General features: G+C 46.1%; 1 protein-coding gene across 1 annotated transcript in view; it reads left to right on the top strand.

The window, feature by feature from the left end:
• The first annotated feature begins 5,614 nt into the window (after positions 1-5,614).
• The window catches only part of Insyn2b (inhibitory synaptic factor family member 2B), a 109,988-nt gene continuing 99,219 nt past the window's right edge, over positions 5,615-16,383 (top strand). The window contains exon 1 of the mRNA XM_032912773.1: positions 5,615-5,764. The gene's annotated coding sequence lies outside the window, so the exon portion shown is untranslated. The remainder of the gene's footprint in view (positions 5,765-16,383) is intronic.

The raw sequence follows: 16,383 nt of genomic DNA on the forward strand, positions 1-16,383 counted from the left end.
TTATGCAATGCAACATCATTAATATGTAAATGTTAATGCATAGTCTTTCCTCCAGTGTTTTCACTCAAGAATATTCTGGTTTTTCTTCTCTGACACTCTCTGGGGACATTTCTGTCTTTGTCAGCCAATAGTTGGCCGGCGTAATGAAGAACAGAGGTGGTAAGCACAGGGAGATAAAACGAGAAACCTCTTTGAGATGAAGGGCTTTCTATGGTAGAGACCTGAAATAGATGGAAGGAGCCATAGGAAAGGGGGAGAGAAAGGAAGGGAGGGGCCTTGCCCAAGAGAGGACATGGGTGGGACTTGAGAACAGGATCCGGAGACAGAGCAGGGGAACTACAGCATGCAAAAGACAGTGGGGGACAGGGAAGTGCAGGAAGAGGTTATGAGAAATGTCTGAGTCTTGGAACTTGCGTGGACCTTGCCACGATGGTGTTAGAGACACAGTAGTGAAGGTTGTAATCTTTACCTCACATTGCGATTGCTCGTGTGGGATCTGAGTTATCCTTGGGTTACATTGATATTCTGTGAGACGTGATTAGGGATTCCATAAATAAACAAAAGGTGTATACGTTATATCCTACACTGTCACAAAAGCAGATTCATCTGTAAAATGCTCCCCCCATTTCTTCATCGTAGAAAATCATATTTGCATATTGAAGGCACTCCCCGTCCAGTACTGTAACACGGAAATCTTTAAAGGTTTAACCCAGTGCTTTGAACACTTACTTAATATATGACACCGAAAACATTTTATGACCCTAAATGAACTTTCAAACAACATAATTTTATAACACCTCCCTAAACCCTCCTATCATAGACAGTATCACATTTTAACTGCTACTTGAAAACCAGAGGAGTACGGGGCTAGTTAGAGTAAATTCGAGATGGGTGAACTCTTTCTTCCTTGTGTGTGAGCAGAGAAAGGAAGGGCCTGTTAACCTTTTAATCTCTTCTCTCCCTTCTATAGCTAGTGTTCTTTAAAATACATGGTGGGCACACGAGAGGCACACTCTGGAAGCGCTGGGCAGCTTACCTGTTCTGGACCATGCTCATGGCCATCCAGTCTCCAGGGTACACATTCTTCCCAATGAGGTCCTTGAACATGATGAATGTTTCCATCAAGAAGTCCTATAAAAGTGCCAAACACACTTGTCACCCCAAGTCCAGGGACAGACTTCACGTGGTAGTGAACGAATATCTTCTTCATTTTCCTTTAGAGTTAGGATTGAGAAGGGGCCCAGGTTTTTGCTTAGGAATTCGAAGTCATCGCAACGGGTTAGAAATGGAAATTTGTAAGTCAGCTACCAAGATTCTGCCTCACAGGTACAAGCAGAATACGAACAATGGCTAAAAATGGTCTCTGCGAATAAAGAACTATTGGTTCTGTCGTTAAGAATAAAGAAGCAAATGTATTTGCTGATGGTTTCATAATCATCTTCCCAAATATGTATTTGAGAAGTAAATAACCCACACTATATGGTACAGTCTCGGGTCATTGAGCAAATACACGCTTATTTAAATGAGCATCTAATTAGCAATGCACAGGCACAGCTAATCCAAATGTCACATGTGCGTGTAAACTCATAAAGAAGGGAGGCAACAAGGGTCTCTCCCTCTCTTTTAAAGAGGTTCAAAGTGGATTTAAACATTCTCCAGCAAATTCGGCAGTAGGCTAACCGTCATCTTTATCTTGAGGAAAAATAAATTCAGCACAGATCCAGACAGCAAAGTCAAGAACCACTGGTACCAAGAGCATCTTGAGCTGCAAGTAATGAAGCCAAATCCCCAGGTGATTTAGGTAAAGCTTCGAACTCAGAGTGAACCCACCCATGCGCAGTTCTTCCCTTAAGCAGTGCTTGTCAAGTCGTGTTCGCTGCAGCCTCTGCTCAGAGAAAATCTCACCTAAAGCCCAATGCATGAGATAGATAAAGATGGATTAGCTGCATTTGGTAAGTGTGTGTGTGTGTGTGTGTGTGTGTGTGTGTGTGTGTGTGTTTGCATGCGAGTATGCTATGTATGTGCAATTGTGTGTGAGTGTGCTATGAAATTGTATGTGTGCAATCGTGTGTGTACAATTGTGTGTGTGAATTATTGTGTGTGTGTATGTGAGTATGTTGTGTGTATGCAAGTGTGTGTGGTATGGTGTATATGTGTGGTATGTGTTCTTGTGTATACATACATGTGTGGATGTGTGAGTGTGAGTATGCTGTGTGTAACTGTGTGTGTGAGTGTGATGTGAGTGTGCCATTGTGTGTGAGAGTATGTGTGTAGTATGGTGTATACGTGTGGTGTGAGCTTGTGTGAGTGAATATACTGTATGTGTGCAATTGTGTGTATGAGTGTGTGTGGCATAGTGTATGTATGTGGTGTGTGTGTAGTATGTGTGTACATGTGGAGTGTACCGTGCGTGTGCAATTGTGTGTGTGTCTTGGTCTATATGTGTGGTTGTGTGTGTACATGTGTGCATGTACATTTGTGTGCATGTGTGAGTGGTATGGTATGTGGTGTGTGTGTGTGTGTGTGGTGTAATATGTGATGTATGTGTGTTTATGGTAGGGTAGTGAGGGGGCTATGCAGAATATCATTTAAAAAACACTGCTTTAAGCTAAATTGTGAAAGTCTGGAAATGGCATTGGCTTATTTCTAACAAATTTTGCTTCTAGGAAAAAAATCACCTCTGTGGTATAAGGTCCCAGCTTCCACATCAGAATGGGGTAATGTTTACCCCACAAGGATCAAGCACATACTACGTACTAGACTCTTGGCAGAAAGCCAAGTTTGTGAATTCTCACTGGTGATGGTGGTGGGTGTAGCAGATGAGAGGTGAGTGGGGCTCAGGAACCAACCGTCACTGTACACTTGTCACAGCATAGTGACAGCTGTTCTGCTGAGTGCTTACTGTTACACTCAGGTTTCAAAGCCTCTGACACAGACAGGGTCATCCCTAGTTCACAGTTTGGAAAACAACAACAACCAAAACCAAACCAAGACAACAGCAAAACCTCAGGCTTAAGCGAAGTTAGCTTGCCTGTGGCCACACAGCTGCTTATCTAGGAGTCCAATCTAAAATACTGGGGCTCTGACACACATGTTCTTGAGCTCCAGAGCACTCACGATTCATCAGCAAATGTTTGTTTGCTAATGGGAATCTAGATGTGGGAGCCATAGCACACACCTTAATGGGCTGGAGACGCTTTCTAGACATGAGTTATACAAGATATGGAATCAGACGCGTGTGTCATAATCTGCAACACACGCGCTTGAGATCTGTAGGGCTCTTCTTGCCCCAAACTCATGAGAAGCACGTGGTATGCCACGCCTCTCTTCTCCATTCCTTGCCTGACCCCCCTCGCCCCCGCCATGTCCTGCAGACTTACCACAAGGTCTGAGCTGGTCTGGAAGGTCTCAATATAAAAGGAATAGTGTTGGTCGCCCATCTGGTCCAAGATGGCTGTCATACATGCCACAAAGTGACTCTACAAAACATAATGGAAAATGTGATGCTGAGATGTGTCCTTTCCGTCTCCTTGGCATCAAACTTGAAAACATACAGCCGCCCCAGGCACGGATAAAGGGCCACCCAGCAGTGAAGCGCCTCCTCTTGCTGGCACGTAAAACAACTCCCTAAGAGGAAATGTCCTTACCGCTAATTCATTTAAAAAGCACTCATTAAACACCCATTATGTGTCTGTAGCTGTGCTAAGAGCTCCAGATACAGAACCAAGAGCAGACCCACCGCCTCGTCCCACCTCTGTGCTGTTTGCACCTTGGGAACAGCACTCTGTGGACATTGGGAGACTCAGCCTATGCCAGCCAAGGTCCCCAGGGGCGGTCGGTTTCATTTTCTGGTAAATAATTTTGTCTGTGTGAATCCCCACTGTCTTATCTGTGCCCATATCCACTCCCAGAAGAATTCCTGGAAAGATCAACCTCTCCAACGACGCCGTTAAGTGCATTGCAGGTCTCTGCAGAGAGATCAGTTACTGGATCACCATGAATCAGTCAGCCATGAGAGAACCTAACACCTACCGGGATTGGCATTTGTTAGGGATAAAGAAGACAAAGGAGATGTGGAGAGACAACCTTTGCTCTTAGCGAGTTTATTATTTAGTTGGGAAAGCATGATTAATGTTCATGAGGAAAGGAGTCAGACAAGAGGGAAATCAAGGTAGAGACCTGAGGAGGAGGTGGGTCTTGAGGGAACCCTGGGAGTGGAGGAGAAGCATGCATTGTAGAAAGGCATGGCCCAGGGCATCACTCAGACTCTCCTGTGTTCTCTCTCCCAGGGTGTTAAGTGTCTGTGCTGGGGCCATGCTGGCATAGAGAAGCCGCACTTGAGGAGATACATTCTGGAAGCTGACAAAGAAAGCACTGGCCACTCGTCAAGCAGGGCTGAGATGATATTCTCAACTGTTTCCTGTCAGATCCTAGAGCGACTGCCATCTTGGCCAGAGGAGGTCTCAGTGTGGACCCGCCCAGGACAGATTTGTCTGAAGCTTGCCTGGATAGTGGTGGGGTACAGGGAGTGTCCAGGGTCTCCCACTGCTGAGGTTGGCTAGGAAGTTCCATGTTTGCAAAATAAAGGTGTGTGATACCTGAGAGAGAAAGAGAGAGAGAGAGAGAGAGAGAGAGAGAGAGAGAGAGAGAGAGAGAGTGTCTATGTGTGTGTCACAAACTGTGGCCTTTGTTTAAAAAATTCTCATGTTAGAAATATCAAATATGCATGCACGCATGTAATCTGTATATTAGCTGGCCTGTAGGTCTGCTCTAGTGCTGGATGTGCTAATGACCCCAGGAAGCCCCCTCTGCACTCCTTGGTAGGTCTCTTCGGTTGACTAAATGTGTCGCACTCTCTCAATTACCAAAGTAGCTCACGTAGGTACAGGCTCTCATTTGCTTCCTGGTTCTTTTCAACTAGGAAGTGAAGGGTGCCATGCCTTCCCAATCAGCAGGGCCAGTTATAGAACAGAATGGGGTGACCATGTAGGGTCCTCACTTAAGATACTATTGATAATTTTGGAACAGCTGAATAGCCCTTTAAAAGAAGGGAGCTCTGTGACTAAGCAGGTCACCTGCACAGGACCTGGCGGCCACTAAACTCACCCCATGTTTAGGAAACACGGATATCTGGCCCAGAGCACCAAGCGTAGACTTTCAGGGTTCCCAGCCACCTTGCACAGAGGAATTCAAAGCCTTGGGGGTTCCACCTGCTTGTTATTTCCTGGCTAGACCTCCGGGGGGCGGGGGTAGTAGTGAGTTTGCAGAATTATTCAACTCTTTCCAACCAGGCTGAAGTAGCTGCATCCTGGCTAACTTCATGAGGTCTCACTGAAATCAAGAAATGACGTTTTATACCTCTGGCTAGCCTAAACGAAGGGAAGGAAAAGAATTTGGAGAGAGAGAGAGAGGCAGTAGAGGGGCGTGTGTGTGTGTGTGTGTGTGTGTGTGTGTGTGTGTGTGTGTGTGTGTACCTGTGCTTCCTCGGCTCCCTCCGTCTCTTCTCTCCCTTCCTGAAGGAATTCACCCTGCGGCCACTAGAGGGCTTTTCCCTTCACATGGTAGCTGCCGTTCAGTTTGTTCGTCTTTTTATTTATTCCTACGTGAGCAGACCCACTACACTCCTTGCATATAAACAGTGAAAAATTACAATATAAAGGGCTTATTTTCCCTTCCTCTGGAGTTATCTCGCTTCTGCTCAAAGGCTGGCTCGTTGTAGGAGGAAGGGGGCTGCATCCTCTGCAGGTAATTCCACTGCTTGAAGGTAAGAGATATGGGAAGGTTTGATTTTTTTTTCTCTCTCTCTTTTTTTTAAATCGATGATCTTGTAGGAGAAAAAGAAATGCTGTGGTCTCTCGGACAACAGTTTTACTTTAAATCTTTGGCTTAACCGAGTGCTGAGACTGTGTGTGGGTGTGTGTGTGTGTGGTGGAAATCCACCATTGTCAGAACTGCAGGCTGCCCCAAATGCCTCGATCCGCAAGGCTCGTTATTCCCAGTGGCTTGATTTGAATTGGAAGAGGAGAAAATGTAAAGAGCAAACCTCAGAGGAGCTCAAGTTGCTTGGAATTACCTCGAACAGGCTGCGTTCTCTTAGGGTTTGTTTAAGGAAACTTCTATGCCTTTTTTTCTTTCTTTCTTTCTTTAAATAATGAAAGAGGGGAGGGGGTGGTTTCCATTCTCCCTTAGAGAGTTTGACCGTTTTATGAAATAAACCATTATTGTTTTATTAGGAGTCAGTCAGTGCGTTAGAGTTCACGGATCAATCCAAATCACTTTTTACCAGCTCGTTTAATTTCTCTGTCCTGATCGGCAAGCACGTAGAAAAGCCCAGTCGGGTGCCTTCCCCTAGATTTGCATGCACTGCCATGGAAGTTTAGACAAGTCACTTGCGTTTGCCTGTTAATCAAAAATTGACTGCTTTATCTTGAACCGGAAGCGTCCTGATTTTCTACCACAGTGCCCAGCTCACTTTGGTATTGATCCTTAGGTGATCACACAGATGTGACTAACAGACACCCTGAAGTAGAGAGAGCCACAGGCACTAGGTTCATTAAGGGCTCTTCTCTGTCATTTGAATTGAATGGCCATTCACGCTCTCTCATGCAATGAAGGGATAATGGAAGCACATTGTGCTTATCTGATGGCTAGCCCCTTTCAAGACTGTCTTCAAAATGGCAATTGTGTCTTGGCCCTCTCCGTTTTTTTTTTTTTTTTTTTTTTTTTTCCCCAAGTTGAAGTCTGAGGCCAGACTTTCATACCTGCCATGTCTAAAATTCTTAGAGAAATTGGGGGGTAGGGGCGACAATCAGACTATTTTCCCTGGGCAACCAACAGAGCCCTAAGGTCGACCGCTGCTCAAACTTTATATCCTTAAAAGTTCACACTCCCAATCCCCTCCAACGACCTGGAGAAGCCTCAGTGTGGCACGGGGTTCTCGGGGAGTTGGGGGATCCCCTGTAATCTGAGCCAATTAGAACCCTCTTCTTTTGACTCCTGGCAGAAATTCTATAATCGACATATATTTACTACCCAGGCATGAGGCAGCCACTCATCCATACCAAAGCAGCATGCCAGGTGCCTGGATAGGAAATTGCTTCTTAAAACAAGAGTACCAGAGGGACTTGCATATTAAATTCCAGAGAGAAATTGAATCTGAGACTCTGGCACAAACCAGGCAGAGTCACCTCACTCTAATCGGGCGGTTTAAAATGTGGCTAATGAATCACAGCATGAGGAGACACAGTTTAAAACTAGGTCAAACGTATAAAAATAAGTGCAATCATCGCAGGCACTCGGCTGATGAGGGGTTACCTAAAGCCAGACTGGCGGGGCACGTTTGCCGCATAGGACCCTCTCTGGCTACCCGAGACAATCAATTCTTGTAACTAATTCAGCTCATTGCTACGCTCAGAGGGCTCGCACATCTGGGAGAGAACTGAAGCTGGTTTGAGGAAAACCAGTCAGGGTTTCTTTACTATGTTCCGTCAAGAAAACAAGAGAAAACCGATAGTGTGTGAGCAACATAGCAGGTGACTTCAGTTCTGGTAGGAACTCTCCTCAGATCATTACCTTGGCTCTCTTGTATTAAAAGTCACGTCCATATAATATTATTATTGGAAATACTAATTGTTCTGCATACAACATTCAATTTAACCGTGCCTACTTAGCAACCTTTGGTGCAAACACAGACATGCAGGTACACACACACACACACACACACACACACACACGAGTGTCAGGACTCTTGTGGTGCTGGAGTACACTGGGGCAAAGAAGGCAAATCATTTGCTGCTTTGGAGAACAAAATCGAGGAAGGGGGGAGTGCTTGGCTGGAAATCATCCCCCACTCACCTGAGCTTGGTGGGAGAGGTAAGAACACAGAGGGAAGGAAACAGTCAACCCCAGGAGCTTGCTACCTAAATGCCAACATTACTATGAGATAGCAGCTGGTGACGCGTTGCTATGGCAACTTCAGATAATGCGCACGACCAAAATAAAATACAATATAGAAGGCACCAAGGAGAGGGGATGAAGGAAAGTTTTGCCTGCCGAGGAAGGCTCACGGGGAGATGAAAAGTTCTGTGAACGGGCTACACTTTCGGGGACTGAGCTGAGAGTGGCCAAAGGCTGCTTCCGGGCTGTTCCTCGGCTCAACCCCTTGTCTGTTAGGTGCTTATGTAACTGATTTTATTCTTGGATTAAACTAGTGCTGTCTGTATGGTGGATCCGGGACTGATTGGAGGTGGGAGGCTATGGTGTCAGGAAAAGCAAGGGCTCTGAAGCCCATTCATCTCAGAACTTGGGCAGGCCTCTGGGAGTTGTGATTTAGAAAGGTCTTTAGGGAGGCCGGGCTGTCAGTGTGTTCTCTGAGAGCAATGCCAAGTCTGGCTACAGGGCTGGGCATCAGGGGAGTGTACAGTAGGGTGGCTAAGGCTGTGCTCCAAGGAGCTCATATCTAATGCTTACTCCATACAGAGCCACAAGCAGGGGGAGTAGGGGGGTCTTGAAGCCAGCTATGTGTCTGTGACCTTGAGTAAGATCTTGTGTGGCTTGCTCATGTAATGTGTCCAGAAAAGATTTAAAAAAACAACAACACTTTATTTTATATGGAGAATAAAAGATTGAATTAATTTATATAAAAATCCTTGAATGAATAGAGCCTTCAGTAAGTACCAATTATTACTATTATTATTATTATTATTATTATTATTATTGTCATGCTACTGGCTATGGTCCAGAAAACTACACTGATTAACCAGGTAAAATTTTCAGCGCAGGGGAAATGGTAACTGTCTACCAGTGACTGTCTGAGAACCAATTTAACTGCTCCCCACTGCAGCTTGGCCACAGTGGCTTTATGGCCTTTAACTCTGAGTGGCCTTTGGTTACCATGTCTCAGGTTCAGCCGCTCAGCGAGTGTGTACCTCCCGGAGCAAAGCATGCTGGGAGTTTTCTTTTACTTGAAGACAGTCACTGGAAGGTAGGAAGAGTGACTTTGCTGTTCAAATCGTTCAAAAGCATGTGCTGCCGCTGCCCGTGTGGAAAACGTAATCCCTCAGCTGTCTGGCTTTAGGAGGTGCCTGCCTTTGTGCGTCCTGAAACTCCTTAGCTGCCCAAGGGGTCCTGCCGTGTGGTAGGTCAAGCCGGTTCCATTCCATCTTAGGGAAATGAACACACATCTAGGTTTGTGTGATCTGTTCCATGTCAAAAGCGATGAGGTGCTGCCTGGATGCTGTCCCTCTGCGTGCATCCTAATGTGGCTCACCTGTGCATGGTAACTCCAGGAGGGCTAGCACCATGCGTCCCTGCCAGATACTGTGGGCATCAATGACCGCTCAGCTGCCTGGATAAACCAGGGCTAGACTTGCAGGCGGTGGCTCCATAGGGAACAGTCCTCACCACAGGACCAGTGGGATGGCTGAGATGACTACCAGGAGCAAGGCTAGAAGAAGAGCCTGTCCTCCTCACACACTCTTCCCTTGGAACAAACACCTCTGATCCTAGCTAGAGCTTGGGTCTACCTGTGAGATCACTTTAAATCTTCCAAAGAGAATAGTAAGGTGTTTTGTGGCAAGGGAAAGTAGGAGATGGTAGATCCTACTCATTCATTCATTCATTCATTCATTCATGCACTCATGCTTTGTTCACTGTTTCCCTGAGACTTTTCAGCATATACATGAGCTAAGCTGTGTACCCATTTTATAGATGTGAAACACGAGGGGCATGAAGCCAAATAATTTGACTAGGCAGATATTTAGTTTGTGGTCTTGTAGGAAATAAAAGCAGGGCCTTTCAGATTTCCAAACCTGTATTTTCATGGACCTGTATTTTTATACTGTACCTTCTGTGTCAGCTCTACTCAGCAGACACACTTTATTTGCTGCTGTATTGCTAGGATCTAGAATTGAACCTGAATATTGCATACATTTGATGAATATTAAGAGATTGGATTTAGTACTTCATTCTCTATCTCTAAAAGAATGTTATGGGGACCCTCCTCTATAAACTGAGAATTTAGCTGGGTATTATACCTTTGATTTAGCAGAGGCCAGAAATCTAAGTATTTTTGTTCTATTTCTCACATTCTGTCAAGGTCCATGAGGTAACCCTCTTACATATTCCTTGATTCAATAAGTATTTCTAGAACATCCACTGTGTGAGCACCCACTGTGTGAGCACCCATGGTGTGAACACCTACTGGGTGCTGCACATGGGGCTAGATGCTGAAGCTATAGATGTGACGATTATCAAAGGCATTTTTTAGACGCTTTCATTCCGGATGAGTGGGGCTAGAAACAGGGAGACACGTAGGTAACAAGCCAGCAAAAGTAAAAACAATTGTAGACAGCAGTCTGCTCTACTAAGGAAAAAGGAGAAGGTAACGGACAGGGAAAGAATGTAAGGCCCTTAGTTTGGACTAAGTAGACAATGGTGGATTGTGGGAGCTAACATCTGAGTGATGACGATGGCTGTGTAAGAACCTGGAACGGCATCATGGGTCAAGTGAAGGACGTAATCAAAGACCCTGAGAGCTATGCTGAGAGCATCAGAGACGGAGCAGAAGCCAGCATGGCCAGAAGCTATGAACAAGGAAGGGTAAAGTACAAGGTGAGGCCGGGAAAACAGGCAGGAGCCAACTCCCAAGGGCGCATAGGGTGAGGGGCAGGAGTCTGGGTTTCCTTCTGAGTGCAATGGACGCTCTCAATCTGAGTTTTAAGAAGCTTACTATGTGCCTGAACATCCACTCTGTAAAGAAGAAGTTTCCATGTCTTTATGTCAGCCTGTCTCCAAGGAGCCACGCTAGTGCTATTTCCAGGGTCATAGGTTGGTAGAACGTGTAAATTATGCCTTAAGTGCTGGCCTTCCTAGTTCCTGGCGGTGCCGTCACTCCTTAGCAAGTGTTTGTCGCTAAATGATTGCTTCTTAGCATGGTCTGGCCCTCCTGTGGGAGCACACATGGAGTCCACTTTGACATCGATTTCATTTTTCTTCAGACGTGGTATGCTCAGTTCCCTGCTGTTCCGTGCTGACTAAACAGAAATATACTCCTGGCTGCTCTCAGCCTCCAATTAAACCCATCTGAATCTGGGAACCTACCTGAGAGGCCAACTTGCTGGGAAACGGGCTATTATTATTAATTGGGATGTTTTTCCCTCTCAAACAGAGGATAATTTTTCTAACTTCATCCATGAAAGTAAGGGCAGGGAGGGCCACACATCTGATTGGGAAAAGAACAACTTCAGAAATAAAGCGTTCTCCTCGTTGTTCACACCGGAGGTGGGCTCCCCAAGCTTCATGCTAAACTTCCTAAGAACGTCTGTATTGGAAAGTTCTTGACAAGAGGGCATAGCTCTCAGCTCACACCCACCCGTCCCACCCCAAATCAAACCAGAGACACTAATAGGGTTTGGAGTCTGGTGCGCATAGCCTAAGAAGTAGTCCACCTGCTTCTGTGAACGTGTGCATCTAGGTAAAGAGATCCAAAGGAACATCCTCTGTGGAGTAAGGGATCATGAAAGGTTGTGAAATCTGAGACAGATAGGGAGCTGCGAACTTAAAGACATTAATAACAACTGCCAAGTAAAGGCCAGTGGGCCAGATACCATGCTAAGTTCCGCATTTCCCCATCTGTGCAGACCGTTCACAGGAAAGAGAAGGATCAGAAGGAAGATAAACCATTGTCAGTCAGACATGTACATGCCAGGTACAGCCGAGCAATCTGTCAATGGTCACCACAGCCATTTGTGTATTTACTGTGGAGAGACTGTTGCAAAGGCCTTTCCTCTTTTACCAACTGCAGTGGTTCATCTTGGCTGTTAATGTGACACAACGGGGAAGAGGGGACCTCAGTTGAGGAACTGCCTCCATTAATAGGCCCATGGGCACATCTACGGGGGTATTTTCATGATTGTTAGTTAATGCAGAAAGGCCCAGTTTATAAGGTTTGTGCCATCCCTGGGGATGGGCCTAGGCTATATAAGAAAGACAACTGAACTCGAGTCTGGGAGCAAGCCAGTAACAGGTTTCTCCACGTTAGCTGCTTCATCTGGGGCCTCCAGGTTCCTATTTCGGTTTCCCTGGATGATGCATCATGAGCTATGATGTAAATAAGCCCTTTAATCCCGACTTGGTGTTGGCCAGTGCTCTCTCACAGCCCTGGGAAAGCATACTGGGACGTCAATGTTTGACAGATGTTGGTAATACTGTTTGAACATTACGGATGAGGAAATCAGGGAGCAGGGAGGTGACAGAACTCTCCTAGAACAGCTTGACTCTAGAAATGCCATTGTTCTCTTTCCTTAAAAAAAAAAAAAAAAAAAAAAAAAACTATTGAAATCCTAAGTTATTGTAATTAAAATTAAGCAATACCTGCAAAGTCAACGAAGCAAAACGATGGTATATTTAATCTTTGTGCTACTGTCAGACAACTCCTGAATGTTGGGAAACATCATTCAAGGCATGTTCCGTGCTCCCGCAGGAACGGAAGGAGGGAGAGATAAATACCCACACGTACTTGTGTAAGGTTGCATGGGGGAAGAAGTAGGCAGACCAATCATAACAGAAAACACAGACAACCAAGCCGCTCAACAGCTGTGCTATACCATAGCATAGTTTAAGACTCTCATAACTGTAGATCGGATGAGACACCTCTCCATCATCTGGACTTTATGGGAAGAGATTCCCTGTTTAACACCTCCACCATATACTAGAAAACATCTGTTGTCCCATACCAGTAGCATTGCTGGGACGAGTATGACCTGGGACGGAGGCCTGGCTTTCTTTGATGTGCTCTGGAATTTTGGACAGGATGCTTTACCTCTTTAAAGCTCTGTTTTCTCTTTGTGAATGTGGTTATGAATGTCAGCTCTAGGACTGAGGGGACGGTGGTCAGAAGTCTCAGAAAGTGGGTCTTCTAAAAAGATCCCTAACATGTCTCTCTGAAGGTGCAGCCTCCCTCCTTCCTGGTACCCCGGGAACAGCGTGTTGACCTGTCCCAATTTGCTTCCAGTTGTCTGCTAGCAGGCGATTTAAACCACCCCATGGATCCAGTAGCTGCACTGAGGATGCAGATTTGCACAGTGTCTCCTTGCTTCTCCCTTGGCAAAGTCCCCATGATTAAAGGGACAGAAGGGTAGGCAGATAGATATGGTGATAGGCAGCTATGCCAGGCCAGACCAACGTTTTCTATGGAGAAGACTACGTTGTAGATAAAAGGGTTCCCTCAGTTACCCCATCCCCACCCCGCCATGCTGCCTGAGGTCTGTAGAAGCCTAAAGACCATCTCTCGCATCTTACTTTAAACTTCAAGCTTCCACTTCTTAGGCCAAGTCTCAGCCAGAACCTCTTTCTGTGGTAGCTATCACAAGTGGGAAATGGAGTTGCTTCTGATGTCTACTAGGCAAAGGCTGGTGTCGGCTAAACACCCTGCAATAAAGGACACGTCACAAAGCAAGAGAGGATCCAGCCCAAGATGTCACTAACACCACAGTTAAGATTCCATGGTCTATGCAGGCAAAGACCCATGCACTTTGACGCGGCAAGTGAACCGTACAATGAATGCTGTAGGTAACATTTGCTCTAGGCTTTTAAGTGGTGACAGAGTGGATTAGATATATTCAAGGGAACTTTCAAAGAGAATGTAGATTTGAGGAATGACGAGGTTAAGAGGGATTCAACTAAGAATCGGAAATGACATCTTAGATGGATAACAGAAAATACTTTTCGTCTTGTAATTTGATTAATTTAATTGATTGGTAGCGACTGCCTTGAGAATTGTGTCGGGAATGATTTCAAGGCCAAGTCTTAGCTCAGCAGGAAAGACTGTGGTGATCGATTAGTGATGTCTGCCAGAGGCTGGTGAAGGGAGTTGATAGTACAAACCGCTGTCCCACTTTTAGACAGAATGGGACAGAATGAGGACAGAGCTAGAGGTGGAAATGAGCAAGGGGTTTTAGTACCACAGAAGCTCACAGGGGGAGATCATGAAAGACGTGGAAGGGCCTGGAATGGCAGGCTCTGAGCGACAAAACTCAATCTGTAGGTAATGGGACGGCATGCTGGCACCTGCCGACTGTTACCTCCAGGCCAGCTCTGCTGACAAGGTGAAGAAAGCTCCTCAAAGTCCTCGCTCCTCGTTTCTATAAAGGGAGTGCTATTTCATCTGTGAACAGTGGCAGGATCACGAGGCTCTGGCTTTTATGAACCTCATCCCAATGATGAAAACACCCCAATGAAGCTGAACTGGGAGGGGGCAGGGCGGCTGAAAAGCTGAGTCCAAGGGTTAGCCGTAATGAGTTCCTGTAAAGCCCTTTCGGATGCAGCGTGCTTGCCCACATCAGGCTCAGGCAGGAGGGGACCGGAGGGGATGGATGCTCATTCCTGAGCCTCCCAGGCTGGCTGACTCTGGCCTAGACAGAGCTCTGTCAACCAAGCCAAGTCTTCCTGTTGGGCTCTACCTCCTCACAGGCCTGCCAGCTCTGGGAATGATTCTTAATCTCATTCACTTGCCTTGCAAGTTTCCGAATGACATCACGTAACACACCCCCTTTTCCAGCTCTTCTCTCCCTTCTTCAGTCTCGTTTGTCCCACTTCCCGTCCTTCAGCATGGCAGGAGAGCCCTGTGAACTCTGTCCGCTACGGCCAGCATTAGTTTAGTCGCCCATAGACTCCTACTCCTGTCCACTAATAAAGGTGACACTGCAGCTTGGCACCGATGCAAAATACCCCCCTTCCTGCCCCACCCTCCACCTTGGAGCAGAAGGCCCAGACCTGTGTCGGAAGCTTCCTTCCTGCTCCTAGCGCCCATAGCTGAGCTCCGCTGCACACTCAATTAAAGAAAAAGCAAGTGGCACACGATGAAAAATGCCATTGAGAGAGTTGGCCTGGTAGTGCCCAGATATCAGATCAACATTACTAAAGCAGACTATCTACTAATTCCATCTCGAAAAGAAAAAGGGGAAAGATGTCAGACTTGTCTGGGCTGATTGGTTCTATAAATCCCCTGCTGACTCTCGTTCCCCAGCAGGCTGCAAAAAAATCCTGGCCAGAAGTCTAATGGAAGTTAGAGCTTCGAGTTAGAGAGGTAAGGGGGTGGGTGTTTCTGGGACATTATTCTGAAAACATCTCAGTAGCACAGGTAGACGTGACAGAGCCCAGAAAGGCTAGGTGCTTTCCCAAGCATCACACAGCCTTTGAAAATGACAAAGCTGAGGCTACAAGCCAATTGTGTGAGCATACAGTTACACTGACTAAGTGGCCATCACCCCTCCAACAGTTCCCTGACCCACCAACTCCCACAAACAAAATGACTTCCCCTACCCCGAGTCTGATATCAGTCATGAAGGTGTCTTGATGCCAAGCGAACTTAACCCCTAATTAGATCTCATATTAGAAATAGGTCTTATTTCTCTTCCTCACTACATAGATTTTTTTCCAGGCTCAGGGCAGAGCACGGTGCTGTTGAACACTAATTTCACCTTTGAAAAATTAAATAGGTGTCCCTGCCACCACTGTGCCTCCTGCTTGATCGATCACACCCTGGGCTCAGCATCTGAATCTGATGGAGAACATCAAATTACAAACCAAATAGATGACCACTGACTTCTCTCTACGGAATGGCAGTTATCTTAAAAGCACATCTGAGAGGCATGGGACTGGAGCAGGAGGGTGGGCTGCAGCCCGAAGCCTACAGTAAAGTTTCATTTGGCTGACCCCACTTTCCAAAGGCCCACTTGGCCATAAGGCCAGCATGTGCAGACCAGAAGAGACTGTATTTGATCGTCGCTTTTTTTGTTTCTCCTGGGCCTCAGAAAGGTTGGTAATATTGGGCCATGCTCCCCACAGCTCTAGAAGTTCTACCCAGCCTTTCCAGGTGATTAAATTTATCTTGTTGTAAATGCTTGGCTCAGTGAAGAAGGCATGAAATGCTCAAGTTTCCACACTGCAAGCCCAGGAAAAGCTCAGAAAGCCCGCTCAGTCCTGGTCACACCAGGACAGCTGGGCACCTCACTCAGTTACCTCACTCCCTAACTCCCATGGGCACTGTACATATATGATCCCTTCCCATGACTTTTTCATGTTTATACACCCCATGACCCACAATGGCATTCAAAGTTGCCCTCCCGTCTTCTTTACCCTGCCTCATTTCACTGTACTGTCTCCTGTAGACTTACTTCTCTTTCCCCCTCTCTTCATGCTCTCACCACAACAATCGGTGATTCATTTTAAAGATTAACACAGCGATTTCCTCCTCCAGAAAGCCTTCATGGACTCTACCGGACTCTTTGGTTCCCACCAGGACAGTCCTACACCGAGAGTTTCTCTTCTCCTTATTGATGTATCATAGTAACTTAACCTTGAACAAGAGAGGCATCGATACAG

Source organism: Rattus rattus, chromosome 9, assembly GCF_011064425.1.
Source record: "Rattus rattus isolate New Zealand chromosome 9, Rrattus_CSIRO_v1, whole genome shotgun sequence".
Classification (NCBI taxonomy): Eukaryota; Metazoa; Chordata; class Mammalia; order Rodentia; family Muridae; genus Rattus; species Rattus rattus.